General features: G+C 44.9%; 1 protein-coding gene across 7 annotated transcripts in view; it reads left to right on the top strand.

The window, feature by feature from the left end:
• Window positions 1-18,347, top strand: part of CENPT (centromere protein T) — a 1,095,738-nt gene that overhangs the window by 259,653 nt on the left and 817,738 nt on the right. The window lies entirely within an intron of this gene.

Here is an 18,347-nt window from a genome sequence, read left to right as displayed (position 1 = left end):
CTACTTTTAATAGTTCAGATTCCAGTACCTATACACCCTCTCCTTCAGTTGGAAATGGGCGTTGCTGGACACCTCCTTCAACAGTGCACACATCACCTTCCACTCCACATTTGTCAACTATTCTCCTAGATCTGCCTCCATCAGGTGTCTTACCTTCATAAGGGGCTTCAGCCTATCTTCTTTCCGACTCTTCTACATAAATATTATCAACTTGTTGACACACCCCCTTCTCCAAGAGCACATCCATTGTAGCTGTGGCAGCAGGATCATCCACCATATTTCTCTGGTTTATGCAAATTTGCCGTATTGCAAGAATTGTCCTGGCTGACGCCAAACTGTGTGTCCGTAAAAGAGATTAACATGTCACCTGGTTATAGATCTTCTAGTATACAATAGCCACCCTCCCTTTATTGGGCCACAGCCATATCTCTGCCAATATTTTAAAGGGCTGTAAGCAATTTGGCAAGTCATCTAGGGAATGGGGGCAGTTTCACCACCCTCCTTACCAACACCTCCCACACAAGTGCTGTTTTACACGCAATCTGCGGACTCATTTTCGGTTTGTTTCCCTCCTTTCATCATTGCTACTGTTAATGTCTTCCTCAGTCCTACACCGTTTAGGAGCCGCTTCTCCCACTTGCCATCCTCGCCACACCACTGCACTGCATGCTGCAGCTGCACAATAAGATAGTAGAGTTCTAGTTTAGGACGGTCCAGTCCCCTGAGCTGCTCCCTGTCCAGTTTAATGATATATATTTCAAACCTACTGTACGTTCCAGCCGATATCAGCAGACTGTCAAACTCTTTAAAAACAGAGGAGCCCGCACAAGGACTTCTGCTGTGCATATAGGCAACAAGGGAGGAACACCATCTCTGCTGCTACCACCCGCCCGCATATTGAGAGGGGAAGTGTTTCAGAACTTCACTGGGGCTCCAAATCCATCCAGCACTCACCCCTTATTATACTGGTACTGTTTTTTGGGCTGAGCCTAGGCAGCGCATGCGCTGCCTCTTCAAAACATTTTGTATTCACTTTGTGGGCTTATAGCCTGCCCATTGGCTTTTTAGTTGTTACTTGGACTGGCCTTCAAAATGGCTTGTTTGCTAATGGGTAAGCTTTCTTCTTTGTCCCTCCGTGTGCTGATTTGTTTCCTTCCAGGGAGCAGGGACTAATTATTGGTATTGTCCCTCCGTGTGCTGATTTGTTTCCTTCCAGGGAGCAGGGACTAATTATTGGTATTGTTCCACTGTAGTCCTTATCTGTTAATTTCATGCACTATTTTTTTGGTTAGTTTACTGCTTGTGCGCTGAACACTGCTTGCTTTATTGCACTGTATCTGCCTGCCAACTGGCTAAGAATGCATCTGCTCTGTGTTCTTGTTTTATTGTAATTCTGAAAGAGCACTCGATAAGTGCACAGTTAACGGCTGCGGCACTTTATCTTTTAGCATGGCGACTATGTGCCTTTTTTGTTGTCCTGCATGGCGCCTGCTTGTTTTAGAACCCCTACCAGTTCTTTGCACCGCCCCTGCCCCCCTTCGTGGTCTTGCTTCCTCTGACCCGAGGCCCGCCTTGTTGCAAGGCTTGGGGCAGCAGGGTTTCCTTTGCAAAGTGTTTTAACTGTGCACTTTGATAAACTTTCCATTCCCTTATTTTTTTTATCGCAAGTTTGTTAAAATGTGTGAACTTTAACAATTTTCATAAATTATACATGTAATCACCGTGGGCACTTAAGTTCCCTGGGACGAATAGTCATGATCTTAGTGTCCCAAGTTCCTTAAGGCAGTCTTTGGTGTTTTTAACCCGCCCTCTTCAAATGTTCGACCCCATCCAACATAGCTGCAGCTCAAAATGACGTGCGTGATCTAGTTGCTGAAGGTGTAACGTTGCCTCTCTATTCAATGTGCTCATGTGGTATGTTGGCTTCATTAAGCCGCAGGTGAGGGCATATCTGGGGCAAACGGCAAGTGTCACAGACATAAGTTAGAGATTTGAAACAGGTGAGCAGTGACCCAACCTTCTAGTTACCATACACAGTGTTTTGCAGCGTGAATCTTTTCTGGAATCACATGCTGTGCATTAGTCCTCCATCTAGTGGTTGGGTCCGGAATTCCTTCCATAACATTGTGTCCTTCTACTTATTTTGTTTTGGTGCTGCTGAGCGTCGATGCACCTCCATTTGGTGCCTCCTGTGAAGTTGTTGTGCTTCCTCCGGAAGCTCTTACCTTTGGTCGCCATCTTCAGTTTCTTTTATACTGCCATTGGGTCTGGAGGCATACAAGAGGATCTCCAGCAATCTGATATTGAGAATTAATCGCCGAAAGTCCATTTGTGTGAGGACAATATCAGTGGAGGATACCAACAGAAGTTCTGGGACCAGCAACGGGTACAGAAAAATATCCGTCCTGTGGGCTCCCTGTATTTGGTAATTGAGAAGACCCCATTCCAATTTTTTTTTAAATGCCACCAAAAGGTTGCGAAAAAGAATCAGCACCTGGTCTGCAAACCTCTGCTTGCTGATAGATCATCAAAGTGAAGATTGTAACTCCTGTGCAGTGTCCACCCCAAGACTCTGAGAGTAAGACAGCTACAGAGAACAGCCCACCATACAATGCAAGACCAACGTCACACTCCATCTCTATGAGATTTGGGCCTCACCAGCTCAAAAGCGGAGCATGTCGCCGAAGGACCAGAAGGGAACGATGAGGCTGACCTCCAAATAGTGGATGCCTACCAAGGGGGCAAAAAGACTTCTAGATCAGAGGTAAGAGACTCTGCGTCCTTAAAACTTTAACCAAGCCAAGAAAATCAGACTCTAAAACCTTGGAGGCGGCATCGGCGTCGAAGCACTCGGCTTCGTGAGCTTGCCCAAACTGAAAAGTACCCTCAGATCCTTCGAAAAGAACAGCGGAGAGGTAAATACCCCTGAAAAATCTAAAACATCGAAGGACAGTCGAGGAAAAAACATATCGACACAGGAGAGGTTGAAAACTGAAAGACACGGGCTGAAGAACACGCCGTCCTCAAAGAATTCAGAGTCTGAGCGTACACACAAACCTCTTGTTGACCAACAACACACGGGCGAGATCGCTGCAAAAGAGAAGATGACTCAAATACGAAATGGCCAGCCTTTTGCAAAGAGAGAGACTTTGAAAGCCTAAAACAATTTTAACCAAGTAAGTCTTCGACAACGAAAGAGAAAGGGGACGAAGGCCTAGAGAAAATAGACGCCTTTAACCCCAGAAACTCAAGAAGAACAAGATCAAGAGATCTTCTTCGAGGAGGATGATGAGCAAGTTTGCCAGGGTTCTGAGGCTGGAGAGAACCAAGACTCACAATGGCAAGACCTGGAAACAGACTCACCAGAAGAAGGGGTAGACACTTACCCTTCAAGACCATCGCCACCTGATGATATTGGAATATACAATCAGATGAGAAAAAAGGCAGCGGAGAGGTATGAGGCAACAGTGTTTTCTATTAGAAACTCTCCTACGTACACAATGAAGGAATCCGTTTTTACCAATGCACCCCAGTGTCCTGGATCATGGCAAAGAGGTTTTTAAGGAACCAGCAACATGTAAGACGGTCACTCCAAGGGCAGAGAAGTATATACATTCTTCAAAAGACCCAAGTTACATAAAGTCCCAGCAGATTCCTTAATAGCAGCAATAGCCAGGAAGACAGCCAACGTCCCAAGCACCAGAGGGTCCCCTTCAGATAAGGAAAGCAAAAGTATGGACCTTATGGCGCAAAAGATAGAAAGGAGCTAAGCAAATCGGTGACTGATGGCAAACTCAAATGCACAGCTAAATCGGCACGCCTACTAACATTGGGAAAAAATAGAACTAATTAAACCTCTCCCAGAAAAGTACCAAAAGCGAGCAGCACACCTGGTGGTGGATGGTAAAAACATCATTAGTACCTGCTTAAAATCTGCGCTTGATGCAGCTGATACTTCAGGAAGACGAATGAGGTTCGGAATCACAGCCATGCCTGGCGGAGAATTTCAGGTTTTGAAGCAGAGGTGCAACATAACTTTCTAAGTGCACCATTCGGTGGGGAACAACTATTCAGGAGTGCGGTGGAAGAAACCCTGAATCGGTTGAAAAAAAGACAATGAAACTACAAAGTCAATGAGGGCCCTACAGTTCCCTCACGAAGGCCTACATGAAGGGGCTCCTTCAATTCGGGATCATCCCAGCAAACCTATCAACAACCTTATCAGGGAGATGGTCAAACGAGTTAGCAACAGCAGACTCAAAACTGGCAGTACGAACAAGTCAGTCCTTTCGCAGATGACCACATGGAAGAGGATAGCACACTTGACAGGGAACAAGGCAGCAGCCATAGTTTTGCTAGTAAATACCCCACTACAAGACGTTTGTATGGCCACAAATTGGTCATCAGTGCACATTATCACAAACACTATTGTGATACATTCAAATGAATAAGGAAGCACAAGTAGGACAAAAGGTCTTAAAACATCTGTGTTCAAGTCAGCACTCATCTTCAACCCAACCACCACTGTAGTAACAAACCGCTACAAAATCTATGCACAGTATGTGAATCCAGAAATGATTCACGCTGCAAACATATACCTGTCGGAGTTGTTTTGCAGCTTGAAGAATCTTCTGGGTTCACAAGCGAACCCACCCTTTCCCACCAAGAAGATGAGGAGAAAAGGGAAAAAAAGAATCTGAAGATGGTGACCAAACGTGGGAGCTTCCGGAGGAAGCACAACTTGACAGGGGGCACCAAATGGAGGTACATCGAGGCACACCAACACCAAAACACAAACATAGTAGAAGGACAAAGTTTTGGAAAGAATTCCGAACCCAACCACTAGATGGCTAAATAATGCACAGCATGTGAATCCAGAAAAATCTTCAAGCTGCAAAACTACACCGACAGGTAAGAAACCTTTCCACCACTTCCCTCTAAAGACTCACCTGCTTGTTGCATTGACCCTCGATTGACTAGTGACCTACCTTCCTCTAGGAATGTTCTGAGTCAGTGTCCAATTCCTCCTTTACCTTATGGTTGAGTTTCCATCCCTCAACTCAAGTAACTCTTTTGCATGAGCCACTGGATATTCAGAGATCATGCTGGAAAAGAGATATACCTGTTGTATAGACTGACTTCTGGTGCCCATTGCATTAGATGTCACATGAGCCTTCCCAGTGTTGATCATAATGCCGCCCAGGAAGAAGAACCACACGGCCGAGACAAGCTTGTATTCCTGAATCAGACTGCATGACCCAGTGTGTAGTAATTGTATAGCTGTTCAATCTCTGGCGGCACAGCACCCAGGATAATGTGCTGCATGGCTAAACACTTATGAGGCCCTAAAGCCGAGACTTATTGGCCATGCCAATGCTTGTCTTTTGTATGCGCTTTCTGTTCCCCGAGGTATTGAAAATGTCTGCTTCCTGTTTAAGACCAACCTCAGGCAATTCCATAGCTTCCATCCTCGCTAGCCGCCCCAGTGGAAAGGTGACTTTTTCATCTGTGTTAATTTCTTAAAATGGATATCTATCCAAACAGTACTAGTGTATATAGCAGGAGGGGTACCAACATATGCGGGTGGTTCAGATAATCAAGTGTGTCATTGGCATATAAAGGTAACACATGTTAGTTTTACCAGTTTGAAGCCCCACTCCCGTAGTATATCCCTAAGCCATATTGCCAGAGGCGAAACGGAGAGAGCAAACAAAGGCGGGCAGAGGCATCTGTCGAGTGATGCTCTCTATTTTGTTCTGCATACTTGGTAATTAATTCAAGATCTCTTTAATTTTCTAGAAGTCCTGAAATAACAATTGAACTAACATGGCATTTCCCCACTAAACAGAATATTCAATTGATTGCTGTCTTCACAATGAGTGTCTTTATATAGGCTACTGGGGTGAAAAGTTGCAATCTTAATAATCACGGTCTCCGTTTTATTAGCTGGCTTCATCACAGCATGAAAATCTGACTTTGAAATTCACTGCATATTGAGCAGGGTGTACTGCAGATTAAGTCTACAGTGGCACAGTTTGGTTTTACCTTCGCCTCCATATATTGAACACTGAAGCAGAAACTATCCTATGGTCTTTGCTCTGCTCTTAATTGGGCACTACCTGTCCTTCTCTCTTTTGCATGAGATGTCTTCATGCAGTACTCTGTTTCGTACAGTCTTGGATTGTGTCAACTTGTCTGTGCTGCAGGTACTGTGTCAATCGACTTATACTACAGAGTTATCTCTGGGGTGTGCTCTGTTTGGAGTTTATAGCTTATCCCTCTGTGTCTGCGGCAGGATTGAGTAGACTGTTTATAGCTAGTATCAGGCTGTCCTTTTTGTTGCTTTGACTCCTGTATCAAGCTTTGTCTCTGTCTCCTACTGTGTGTGCTTTCGAAACTACCTTAAACCATTGCTTTTACGTATTTAGATATTTAACCATCAACAGGAAGCTTGTCTGTTTCATGGACTCTTAAATCTGTCCTTGGTTAAGGTTTGACCTGTGCCAGGTACCCTTTTCCGTGTGGTGGATTGGAATTACTTGAAAACCAGAGACTCTATCTTTGATTCCCGTCTTCCTTTCTGGTAAGGGACAGCTTGTTTAAGATCTCTACAAGGAGACCTGTAAACTACCTGGAGAAAGGAGGAACTCTCTGTTGGACAGGAGAGAGCTGCAATCCATACCTCAGCAGAGTGCCTGCTTTGTGGAGTTACCACCCCAATTACCTGCTAATTAAGGAGCTGTGCAAGGATCTTTGATCTTAACCCTGATATTTTAGCTGCAACTGCCTTGAAGGAAGAGGCCAGTAAGTAGCAAGAAGTGGTCTGTAATTGTGGCCCTCCATGATGCCTCAGTCTAGAAAAGGAGATCACAGCTGTAAGGAGGAACAGAGAACTGATATTAACTAAATCTGGGTGTCAGGGGGCCCCTGGAAAGTAGGACAAGTTGCTTGATTCTGCCTTCAAGACGGGAACGTAAGTGCCCAGGAGCAGGAGTGCACCTGCTTCAAACCATTCGTGGTGGCTTAACTTGTGTGGATTCATTGTCACAGACAGTAGGCCTTTCTTATGGACTGTGAGTGACATGATTTCTGGATGGTTCTAGAATGGCAGACTTTGGTTTTCTAAACTCCTTGGCACTAAGGATTCAGTCAGAGTGCCATCCAGAGACCTAAACCCAGTTGGTCTTCAGCCTCTACACAACCCACCGAGCATTACTGGAGTGAGATGTGTATCCGGTTACGATCAGTCCAATGAGACGTTACAGGGCTAGTTAGTAGAGTCCCAAACACTCTTTCATGAATGTACCTAAATACAGCAATAAAAGCCTGCATACAGCAGAAACGTTTACATACAAACAGATGCTCTTTACCTCTTTCTTGTAACCAGGAAGGATCTAATAGAATTCATTTCAACTTAACATATTTGCAGTGATCCTAGCTGTTGTAAGTTAATAATGGCTAGTTTATGTTGTCTAATATTTGTTCCATTGAAATTGGTACTAGGAAACGTTTCCAATGAGATGTGTGATAATGCTTTGTTTCAAGACGTTGTGGCAGGAGCATCTAGGACGAAGGTGTTACATGGTAATTGTTTAAGGAGAAGTCTATACTGAGTATTAAAGATGACAGGTAGATAAGACTCTGAAACCGGTGTTAAATTTAAGAGCCAATAATGGCTTCCAGTCTGTGACTTTTGTGTCTCCTCCGCAAGGGTCTTAAGGCAAAGTTTAAAGATCAAGCTTCTAGCAACATCTTTAGATTTATTTCAAGTGCTCTCTGGCTTTTTTTCTGGAACCCCTAATATGATGAATTCTTGTTTACTGTATCTCAGCCACAGTATGGAAGACACATTGCCGAGAGTGACGCAATCAACAGTAATAGCGCTCCTAAAAAAATGTCAGGAGTCCCCCAAACCCTCATCCTTACAAGCAAAGGACTTAATTTGACGGAATCTTCCAGTTAACCCAGTCCAACCTCAAAATGACACATGAAAGTAAATGAAGTTTGTGGGACAGCCAACAGCCGGTGTATTACCACTTTTTGCAGCCATTGAACATTTGCGTGCCACCACACCACAGGGCCACGACTCCCCATTGCAATACATTTGTCTTATAAATTAAGGCCAATTTTTAATTTGTAAAAGCAACAGCACTGATTGTACAATGATTTATTGTGCGTTATATGTGTTATAAAGTTCCGAGGTTACAACCCACTTTGCCTCCCTGAGGGAGTCTTGGACTGCTCTTCCATTATTACCTGAGAGTCGGGTGCTGAAGAGGTGTGCTTGACTTCAGTTTGAGTTGACAAAAGCACAGGGACCCCTGAACATCAGTAGTAAAATATTTCAATGATTCTCTCCCCCCCCTCCATCTGTCTTCACATATACTCTCCGCCTCAATGTCTGCTTGTACCCTACCAGCTGTCTCCATGCTAGAATACCTGTCCTTCCTAAATCTAACTCCTTCAACCCTCGCACACTCACCCTCCAACTCTGCACCACACCAAATCACACATTAACCCCTCTCTGCTGACCATGTCTCTAATTTTTGCATCCGCCTATCCACATTCACACTCTTTTTCTACTCTCCAACTCTGCCCACCACATGTCTTAAACATGCATCACCTTACTGTTTTCGTTTCTTACCATACTGACCTCCCATCAATACTATAAAATCACTTCCAGGCTTCAGACTAGTATGCAAAACGTTTTTTTCCAGGAATGAATCTCTTGCACTGTCAAATGGCGCCACATGGCTCCAGCCATGACTCCTCCTCTAGACATGACATCAACTTTGCACAGCATCTTGGTCAAATGTCCACTCCAAGGCCTGCAGGCTTTGAAACCTTGTTTATGGTGTCTGTGTCTTTTGCTCCAAAAGGTGCCAGGAAGCCAAGTTATTTTTGACTGAGGCCACCAGGGAGACTCCTAAACTGATTCTACAAAAGGGTAAGTTTCCTTCCGGGTAATGTTCTTTTAAGAGATATTTCCATAGATAGTGCCATAAGGTGATAATCTTCTTTACTTGTGGAAGCATTTCGGCAACAGTCTCAAGGACATTGCCCAGACATTTGTTGGATCCCGCGCTGGTCGGGGCCTTCCAGCTAGCTTTGCTGAATCTTTTCTGGATGGCTTTGCAAGCCTCTGGATTGCTCACAAACCGTGAGAGTCCATTCCTGCGACCTTGGTGAGTCCAGCAGCTGAGTGCCAGATGCTTCCATGGACTACAGCCCAAAGCTTGATATGAAATGCAAACTAGTTAAGATGCTGCACCCCATTTATTCTGGCCTCTCTTCAGTGCCAAACTTGAAGTCCATGGAGACCGTGCCCATGGTGCAGACTCTGGTACCAGGCAACATGTCTGTAGGGGAATTTATCCTTGTGGCAGTGGAGAAGGTCAAGGTTAGTTTTAATGATGAGCCAGGGCCCAAGCGTTCCTCCACTTGGATTTTTTTTTCTGTCAGAAACTGATGCATGACTATGAAGGATAAAGACTATGGCTAGACGGATGATGATTCAGAGTCTGATCATCTCCTGCCACCTTTCAGTACTGATGTTGACATTTATTTACACTTAAAAAAGGTTACTGGTCTAGATACTGTAACAGAAGAGGACATTTCCTACTGCTTTGGCCCTGCTTCAGAGGAGGTTTCACAGTGGAATTCACTTTACCTTCAGAGGAAGTAAAGTATAACATTCTGACTGAAATGTTGCTATCCTCCACAGGTTCTGCAGAGCATTTGTTTCCATTTAATGAGTCTGTCCTACTACCTGTAGTGGCTGCATGGAGAAATGCTTTTAGGGCCCAACAGTCCATAGGCAGAGCACTAAATGGCATATGCCCATCCTGGTTGACCCTTAATTATTCCTTCAGACCTGGTTGTTAAAATATAATTTAATTTGCCAAACTGCACCACCTTTCCTGCAGGTCTTCCGGATATTAAATCCAAAAAGCTTGTGGCATTAACCCTTAGTTATTGCCTCATTCAGCTTCTCTCTTCCAGCTGCTGACCTGTCCATGCTTTGTGGGAACTGGCAAAACTTGTGATTGTTATCCTACCACACTATATGAAGCAGCCATTCCCTGACGTGAATGATGGTATAGATGCATAAAAACAGTTGTTGAAGTGTGGCTTTGACTTTGAAGATATCGTTAATCGGTTGATTTTTATCACTCATGCTGCATTGACATGTTCCTCTGGATTTTTGGAGTAATGTTCAGCCTATGCCTATATACGTCCCTTTGATGGTCAGCGTCTCTTTGGAGGGAAGACTGACTTCTCCTTGGAACATTTTTAAGAACACCTGGTCTAAGACTCGTGCACTGGGCCTGGCTTCAGTTGCCTGTCAATTTCACCAACAGCATCTTCACCACTCAGTGGGGGTGATGTGATCAGAACGGACTGCTGGGTATTACTACGGATCCACACGGGCTAGACCCTTCCCCATCCTATCCACCACACAAATTACCCTCTTCTCTGCAGACGATTTACTATCTCTTTTCATTTGCAGAAGGGACAGGGAAATAATTTTAATGACATGGCTTTTAACAAATTGTTCCTCCTGTTTTCACTCCGATACTTCCATCTTTGCCAAAGAGTTCAGTCTTTGTTGGACAATTGGGTAATAGAAAGAGTCGCAGAGAAGGAAATAGGCAACAGGTTCTACTTCTGTTGCTACTTTGAGCCCAAAAAGGAATGGTGCGCTCAGACTAAACCGTGAGCCTTGGTTCTTAAATGCCTTTCTTCAGAAGAACAAATTTAAAATGATGATTCTGGCCCATGTCCTCTCAGCCCTAGGTTCTGGGGATTGGATGGTGTCCTTGGACTTGCAGGAAGCTGGATTTCATTTAACCATACCGCAAAAGCACAGGCGTTGCCTCCTCTTTGTTTCTGTTTGCCTTCCGCCTCACCTCAGCCCCCATGGTATTATGAAGGTAATGGCAGTGGTTACGGCCCATCTTTGCATGTCAGGAGTGCGTGCATTAACCTACTTTGACGAGTGCCTTTTGGTGAGCTCATCAGTCCGTTGCGGACCACCTGCTGACTCCTATCTCTTGTCTCCTTTGCGAAGGTATTTCCATCTATAAGCCAATACTCTACCTTCAGCAAGTGCAGATGGTTCCCTTCATTGGGGCAATTCTGGATTTGGTTGTGTTCAAGGCCTTTCCACATTGTGGCAGGTCTAGGATATATAGTATATGATCCTGATTGGGCTTGGTCCTGTCTTTCAGCGCAGATAGTTCAGAGGTATCTTTGCCTCCTGAATGTATGTCTTCTGTTTATATCTAATGCCCATTGACACATGCGGACTCTGCAGTCAAGCTTCTGACTTTAAGGAGCTCTCCCCTGGGGGTGCCTCTTAGGCAACATATGTGTGGCAGGCTATGTAGTTTAGGGCCTTTAAAGGTGGATGAAGCATTGTAAGAAAGTGGCTCTGTATATACTGCACCAAGTTAAGGTACACAGTGTGTACAGAGTCCACAGTCCCCAGAGGTTTGGCAGAGGTTAAATTTAGATATAACCGTACTCTCTAAAGTGGTAGCTTGGTCGAGCAGTAAGGCAGTATCAGAGGACAGTGTAAAGCATTTGTTGTACAAACTCAGTCAGAAAATTGTCTCACACACTCAAGAACTGAACTCTAGGCCAATGGTTTTGTATATAAAAATATATAATTGTTTTATTTTAGAACCACAAGAGGTATCAAAATACTTTCTCAGAATGAGATGCTCTAGTTGAATACTTTCAATAAGCAATAGACTTTTAAATGCAATAGTTACAGTTGTTGCAATAGGCAACACAAGTTAAACACAATTATAACATTGAGCTCAATGGGAATCTTTAAGTAAATGCAATATCAATTACTCGTCCTGGGTTGTTCTTACTCAGGGCTGGATCCTGGATTCAGCCCTGGTGCATCTCCTGTAAACAGTTGAAAGAAATCGTTTTTGTTACACAGGCGATTTTTAAGGAATATGTGTATGTTTCAAAAATCGACACTTAGAAGAATTTCTGGCAAAAAACAGGCAATGTTATCCTATGAAGGAAAGTTTGGTTATTGGAAAATCGCAATTGTAGTTACTTTTCAGGGTCAGTGCTGGGCACCAAGATCCAGCACTGGGATCACTCCTGGTAAAAGGTGAGTAATTTCGTTTTCGTTGATCGGTGATTTTTAGTGAATATTTCAAAGTTTCAAAGCTCCACACTTAGAATTTCCAAGTGAATACCAGTCAATGTTACCCTATGGAGAAAATGTGAGTTATCGGCTTTCAGGTAAGTACTCGACTGGCAGAGTTAAGGTTCTGGGGTTAGAATCAGGGGTTTCCCAGGGTCAGGTAAGTACAGTTACACCCTCAGCGACACAGGGGCAGCCGGGTGCAGAGAGAGTAGGCCCAATGTTAGCCTATGGCGGGCAGGGGGCCTTTGGTTGGTTGGTGGCTGCTAGCAGGCAGGCAATGCGGCTTTGGGAGCTGGGCTCCTGGTCACTTAAACTGGGCAAGTGGGGAAGTAGAATAGGACAGATGCTGCACTTCCAGGGGCACTCGGGCGGCAGGGTGCTTTTGAGCCGTCGGGCGCTCAATGTATTTCAATGGAGAAGCTGCAAGATGAACAAAGGCTGCAAGCTCGGGGACGGAGATTCTTCAGGTGCGACCACCACTTTGAGCGGTAAGTTGGGGAGCTGTAGGTTAGGTAGGCACCCCGGAGATGGGCACAGGTGGCCGCAGGGCACCGGGTGCAGGGGTGTCTTTTGGTGTCGGGAAATCTTACCCTCTGTTGGTCGCGGTTGGGGGGAGTTGAGGCTGCAGGCGTAGTCAGGAGCGTCGAGGGGGGTCCTTGGGTGCTGGAATCTTGGTCACGGTCTCCCGGGGGACGTCCTCGTGGTCTTTGTTCACTCAGGCACAGGCCGGGCTCAGCGGGTGCAGAGTGTGCTGGATTCGCGGTTCCTGGCTGGCACCAGGTATTGTTGCTGTTTGAGCAGAACCACTGCTCGTGGGAGTCCCAGTCTTTGGATGAGCAAGGCAGTCAGGTCCTCCGGGGTTTTCGAGGTTACTGACCACAGGAGAGCCGGGATTTAGCAGGAGCAGGTTTGAGGGTCGACAGGCCTGTAGGGCTCGGGCCAAGTCAGTTGATGTCGTCCTCTTGTTAGCAGCTGCACGGCAGGTCTTCTTTCTTCTTGTTCTTCGAATTGTTTCGGAATCGGGATCTGAGGAAGGAAGCTTCAGGGTGCCCCTAAATACTAAATTTAAGGGCGTTACAGGTAGGTAAAGGTCAGGGAACAATGGGTCCCTTCCCTGGGGTGAGGTACACCCCTATCCTGCCACTCTCCAGTGGGAGGGGGGCAGGAGTCTAGTCCTGATTGGGTAGGGCTCTCTATCCTCAAGATGGCGAGAGCCCGGAGTTGTGCTTCACCTCGCCTCCCCCACCTGAGGCGTGGGGTTGGCAGAGGCTGGCGCACCCCCTTTCCTCACTTGGATTTTCCCACCGATATTCCCGCCAGAGTGGGGGTCAGAACCGGTGGGGGCCAGTTGCTGAGTACAGCTAGTGGCCTGGAGAAGCTCACAAAGGCGGCATGCCTTTGAAGCTTCCCCTGCCCATCCTGGGGGAGGAGGCATAGCACCTCACCCAGGATGTGCATTGCTGCAGGCCCACGAGAGTGGATGGCTCTCTACCCAGGGGTTCAGCAACATGTCTGCTGGGTGGCAGCCTAGGCAGCCTCTCTGGCAGGACGGTGGTTGTTGGTTAGGTTCAGGGGGCATCTCTAAGATGCCCTCTGTCGTGCATCTTACATTAAATCCCACACTGGTATCAGTGTGGGTTTAAAGTGCTGAGAAGTTTGATACCAAACTTCAGTCTTCAGTGTAGCCATTATGGTGCTGTGGAGTTCGTAATGACAACCTCCCAGCACCATATACTCTTAATGGCAGCACTGCACTTACAGTGCCCAGGAATGGACCTGGGTACTGTAGGGGTACAGGACTCCTGCACCTGTACCCACACCTCTGGCATATTGCACCCAGCTAGAGGGGTGACTGAGGTATGCCAGGGCAGTGTGTTTGTGGGCATGGTACACAGGGATGTGGGCCATGTCGACTCTGTTTTGTTTTGCACCAAGACACTCAGCCTGCAAAGGCAGTGTGTGGGTGTCAGGGTACAGGGCCTCTAAGGGTGGCACAATAAGTGCTGCAGCCCTTGGGGTCCTTCTCTGGTCACAGTACCCTGGGTACCTAGGGTACCATTTACCAGGGGCTGACCTGTTGCCAGAGATGCCAATTGGGTTTTGGTTTCAATACAGTTTTGGGGAAGGAACACAGGCCCTGGGCACCTGATTGGCAGGAGCCCAGGGCACACTCAAAGTACATCAGCAATTCAGCAAAAAGTGGGGGCATACCATGCAAGAAAGATGGCACTTTCTCACAAGCATTCGAACCTGAATGGTGCCAGGTTTTTTCTCTTGTCCTTATCTGTAACTCGCATTGATGAAGGATATATCAACCCAGGCTGGGAAGAACATCTGGATGAGATTTCTGCTTTCACTGGAACTGCATGCCATCCAGCTGGCTCTCAATGTATTTCTGTGTTCCATCCATGGCAGCCCTGTGCAAGTTCTGATTGACATGACAAGTTCAGGTCAGTACAACTACAAACAAGGTGGTATGTGGATCATGTGCTACGCTATAAGTCTCTTAGGCTGTGGCGCTGACAGTATCTTTAGGATATTTACTGGACTATCAGTCGTCTAGCTTGGTCTCTTAATACCAGGGCGGACGAGATCAGCAGACACCATCTTGTGGCACGCCCCTGCTCGCTCCCGCAAGGTGGATGCCACCACAAGCATGAGTGTGTGCTTGAAAATGAGCAGAGCAACAGCTAAAGGCCCTCCTATGCAGCATATGCGCGCTGCGTAGGCGTGACCTAAAAAGGATTCACAAAAAGGGAGGAAGACCACAACATCTTTGCCTTACAACTTTGATTTGCGGACCATTACTTATTTTTAATTCAGGAAACTGACAGCTTGTGTTTGAGGATACTAGGACTTTCGTGGTTTTGCAGGAATGCACTTCTCAGTCCTAACCTATGATGGCTGTTAACCCACGTTGCTGAGAATCTCCTGTCCTACAGTTAGCATCAGTGCATTTCTTTCTCCTTCTTTCTCCAGATGGAAACATCTTTACGTGTGGATAAACTGTTTCTCCTTCATCCCCACAAAACATGGAGTTGTTCCTGCCCGTACCACCCTAATTACCCTCATACCAACCATTTTTGGGTGTAACTACGTGTCATATAGGATGATAAATACATCCCCAATGCCAGTAACATGGCTGCTTTGTGTATCTATCTATCTATCTATCTATCTATCTATCTATCTATCTATCTATCTATCTATCTATCTATCTATCTATCTATCTATCTATCTATCTATCTATCTATCTATCTATCTATCTATCTATCTATCTATCTATCTATCTATCTATCTATCTATCTATCTATCTATCTATCTATCTATCTATCTATCTATCTATCTATCTATCTATCTATCTATCTATCTATCTATCTATCTATCTATCTATCTATCTATCTATCTATCTATCTATCTATCTATCTATCTATCTATCTATCTATCTATCTATCTATCTATCTATCTATCTATCTATCTATCTATCTATCTATCTATCTATCCCCTCCCTGAGCACCTTCAGAAAGACCCTCAAGACCTCAAGACCTGGATCGTCGGCTAAGCAGTTCTGCGGACCCCCCCCCCCCCCCCCCACCTCAGTGCCTTGAGACCCTGACCCTCACGGTTGAGTAGTGCGCTTACAATCCCCTGACTGAATTGCCTCATAACATGTCATGCTTTTTTGCGCAGTTTCTAGCTCCTTATAACAACCCCCTTGCAAAGTCTTTATCTGTTAAAATTTGTGTGGCGATTTTTCCTATTGGCACCTTTACAGCTAAATGGAATTGTCACACTAGCAATTGCGATAGATTCTGCCCATTTGGCCCTCAGGTGGCTGAAACGGCTGAGCATGTCGTATTTTTCTGCCCAAAATACCAAGCCATTTGAAGGAAGAGGATTTTACCTGTTGGAAACTGGGGACTTAGAATTTTAGGACCGCAAATAGAATTTTGATAAGTGGTACCAGTCAATGCATTGTGTTGCCTACCTCTCGATTTTTGACGTATATGTGGAGGATTAGACAGAACAAGAAGTCAAGCTAATGGTCTAAATATTACTTTATTTTTCTTCTTGTTTTCTTTTTAACTTGTTAGTGTTTTTAATTGACTGAAGTATTTAAAGCACTATGTAAAGATCGACTTCCCTGCTCTATGAAATGGAGTTTTTGCAACAATGTTTTTATTTTTGTTATTTCTTATATTTAAACATTGTGTTTTTAATCTGCTCTTTTATTGATTGATTGAAGTTGGTTTCTCAAGCATGCATCATTTGTCCAAATTTGTTTTGATTTTGATTTGATTTAATTTATCAAGCGCCTGAATTGCCCCCGAAGGGATATCTCCGCGCCACTGAGGAATGAACACAGGCCAGGAGGAATTAGTTGCAAAATTCCTCAGTTTTAAGTAGTTTTCTAAAATGAAGATGGGCCGAACACTACCGAAGGTTAGAGGGTAAGTGATTCCAATAATGGGGAGCCAGGTAGGAAAAGGCTTTGCCCCAGAACGAGATTTCCTAAAACGGCTAATGATAAGGAGGGATTTCTCCCCAGATCCTAGAGATCTGCTCAGCTGGTAAGGGATACATTTTTTGTTAAAAAACCGAGTCCTCTACCATTCAATGCTTTATGTACTATACAGCAGATCTTGAACGTAATTCTCTTGCGTATTGGGAGCCAGTGTAGTAGTCTCAGAAGGGGGAGGGAAGCCGTTATGACTGGCATATTCTAGACTAGTGGGGCTGCTGTGTTCTGGACCACTTGGAGTTTATTCAATACAGATTCGCTTGTCGCAGCCAAGAGTGTTACAATAGTCCAGGCGACTGATTACCAGTGCCTGAATGAGAGTTTTTTGCACAGAGAATGGGAGGAGAGGAAATACTCTACGCAAGATACCCATCATATGAAAGCAGGTGCCAGTGGTAGTAGCCACAACCTGATCTTTCATAGTGAAAGTTTGATCCAGTTGAACACCCAGATTTTTACCCATGTTTTGGGAACAGGTGCTGTACCCAAGTCTAGAGGCCACCACTCTGGAGATCCCAGAGCATTTGGGCATCGCCAAAGAGCATAATTTCCAACTAAACAGCATTCAGCTGGAGAAAGTTGTCCGTCATCCAAGATGAGATTGCTTTCATGCCCTCCGAGAAGCAGGCTTTAGTGGTAGTAGTACTATTATTAGATAAGACAAGTTGAGTATCATCTGCATATGAAATAGGGGTAAATCCAAACTCTCTGATAATTTTAGCAAGGGGAGCCACATGAATGGTAAACAATGTAGGGCTAAGACAGGAACCTTGTGGCACTCCCTTTTTAAGCCTGATGGTTTGAGAACAGAAAGGTCCAAGATTAATGGTCTGCGTGTGTTGAATTAAAAAGCTTGAAAACCATTGTATAGCTGGTCCACGAGTCCCTATCTCCTCCAATCTTTGACGCAATATGCGATGGGACACTATGTCGAAGGCTGTTGATAGATCCAACAACACCAGCAGAGCAGCCTAGTTGTTGTCAAGAGAGTATCTAACTTAATCTGTTACCGCTATCAGCGCTGATTCAGTGCCGTACATGGGTCTGAAACCAGACTGCAAAGGGTCCAGGCATCCAATAGACTCTATGTTCTGTAAGTTGTTTATTATTATAACCTTCTAAAAGTTTGCTCAGAGGAAGAAGGGAGATGGGTTGATAATTAGACAGATTAGATATCCGGAGTTTCTCCTTACTGCGAATTGGGAATCACCTGTGCAGCCTTTCACTCTAGTGGAAATTGGCGTTCACTTCATGATAGCTTTAATATTTGGCAGATGGAAGGAGCAAGTTGTTTAGATAGTAAAGAAGAAATCTTAGCTGGCACTATAAAGGCAACCCTGTTTTAGCAGATTCAGCACTTCCTCAACGGTATTCATCCTGAGGGGTGTAAAGCTCTCGAGGAGGCAAGCATTGTCTGTATTTGATAGAATGTGGAGGGGTACTTCTTTCAAAAGGTCACTAGCTCCAGTGAATTTATCATAGATGAGGTTTATTTTATCTTCAAGGTGGTTAGCGATGGCATCACAGTGCTTGAGAAGGGGTAGTGTCAGTTCAGTTCTAAATATTTATTCGGCTATTAAAAGTAAAACTGCATAAAATACAGTACATTTAAAAAAAATAAAATAAAGAGATTTTAGCACATTTAAAATACCG

This window comes from Triturus cristatus, chromosome 12, assembly GCF_964204655.1.
Source record: "Triturus cristatus chromosome 12, aTriCri1.1, whole genome shotgun sequence".
NCBI classification, from domain to species: domain Eukaryota; kingdom Metazoa; phylum Chordata; class Amphibia; order Caudata; family Salamandridae; genus Triturus; species Triturus cristatus.
This window is presented reverse-complemented; position numbering and strand designations above follow the sequence as displayed.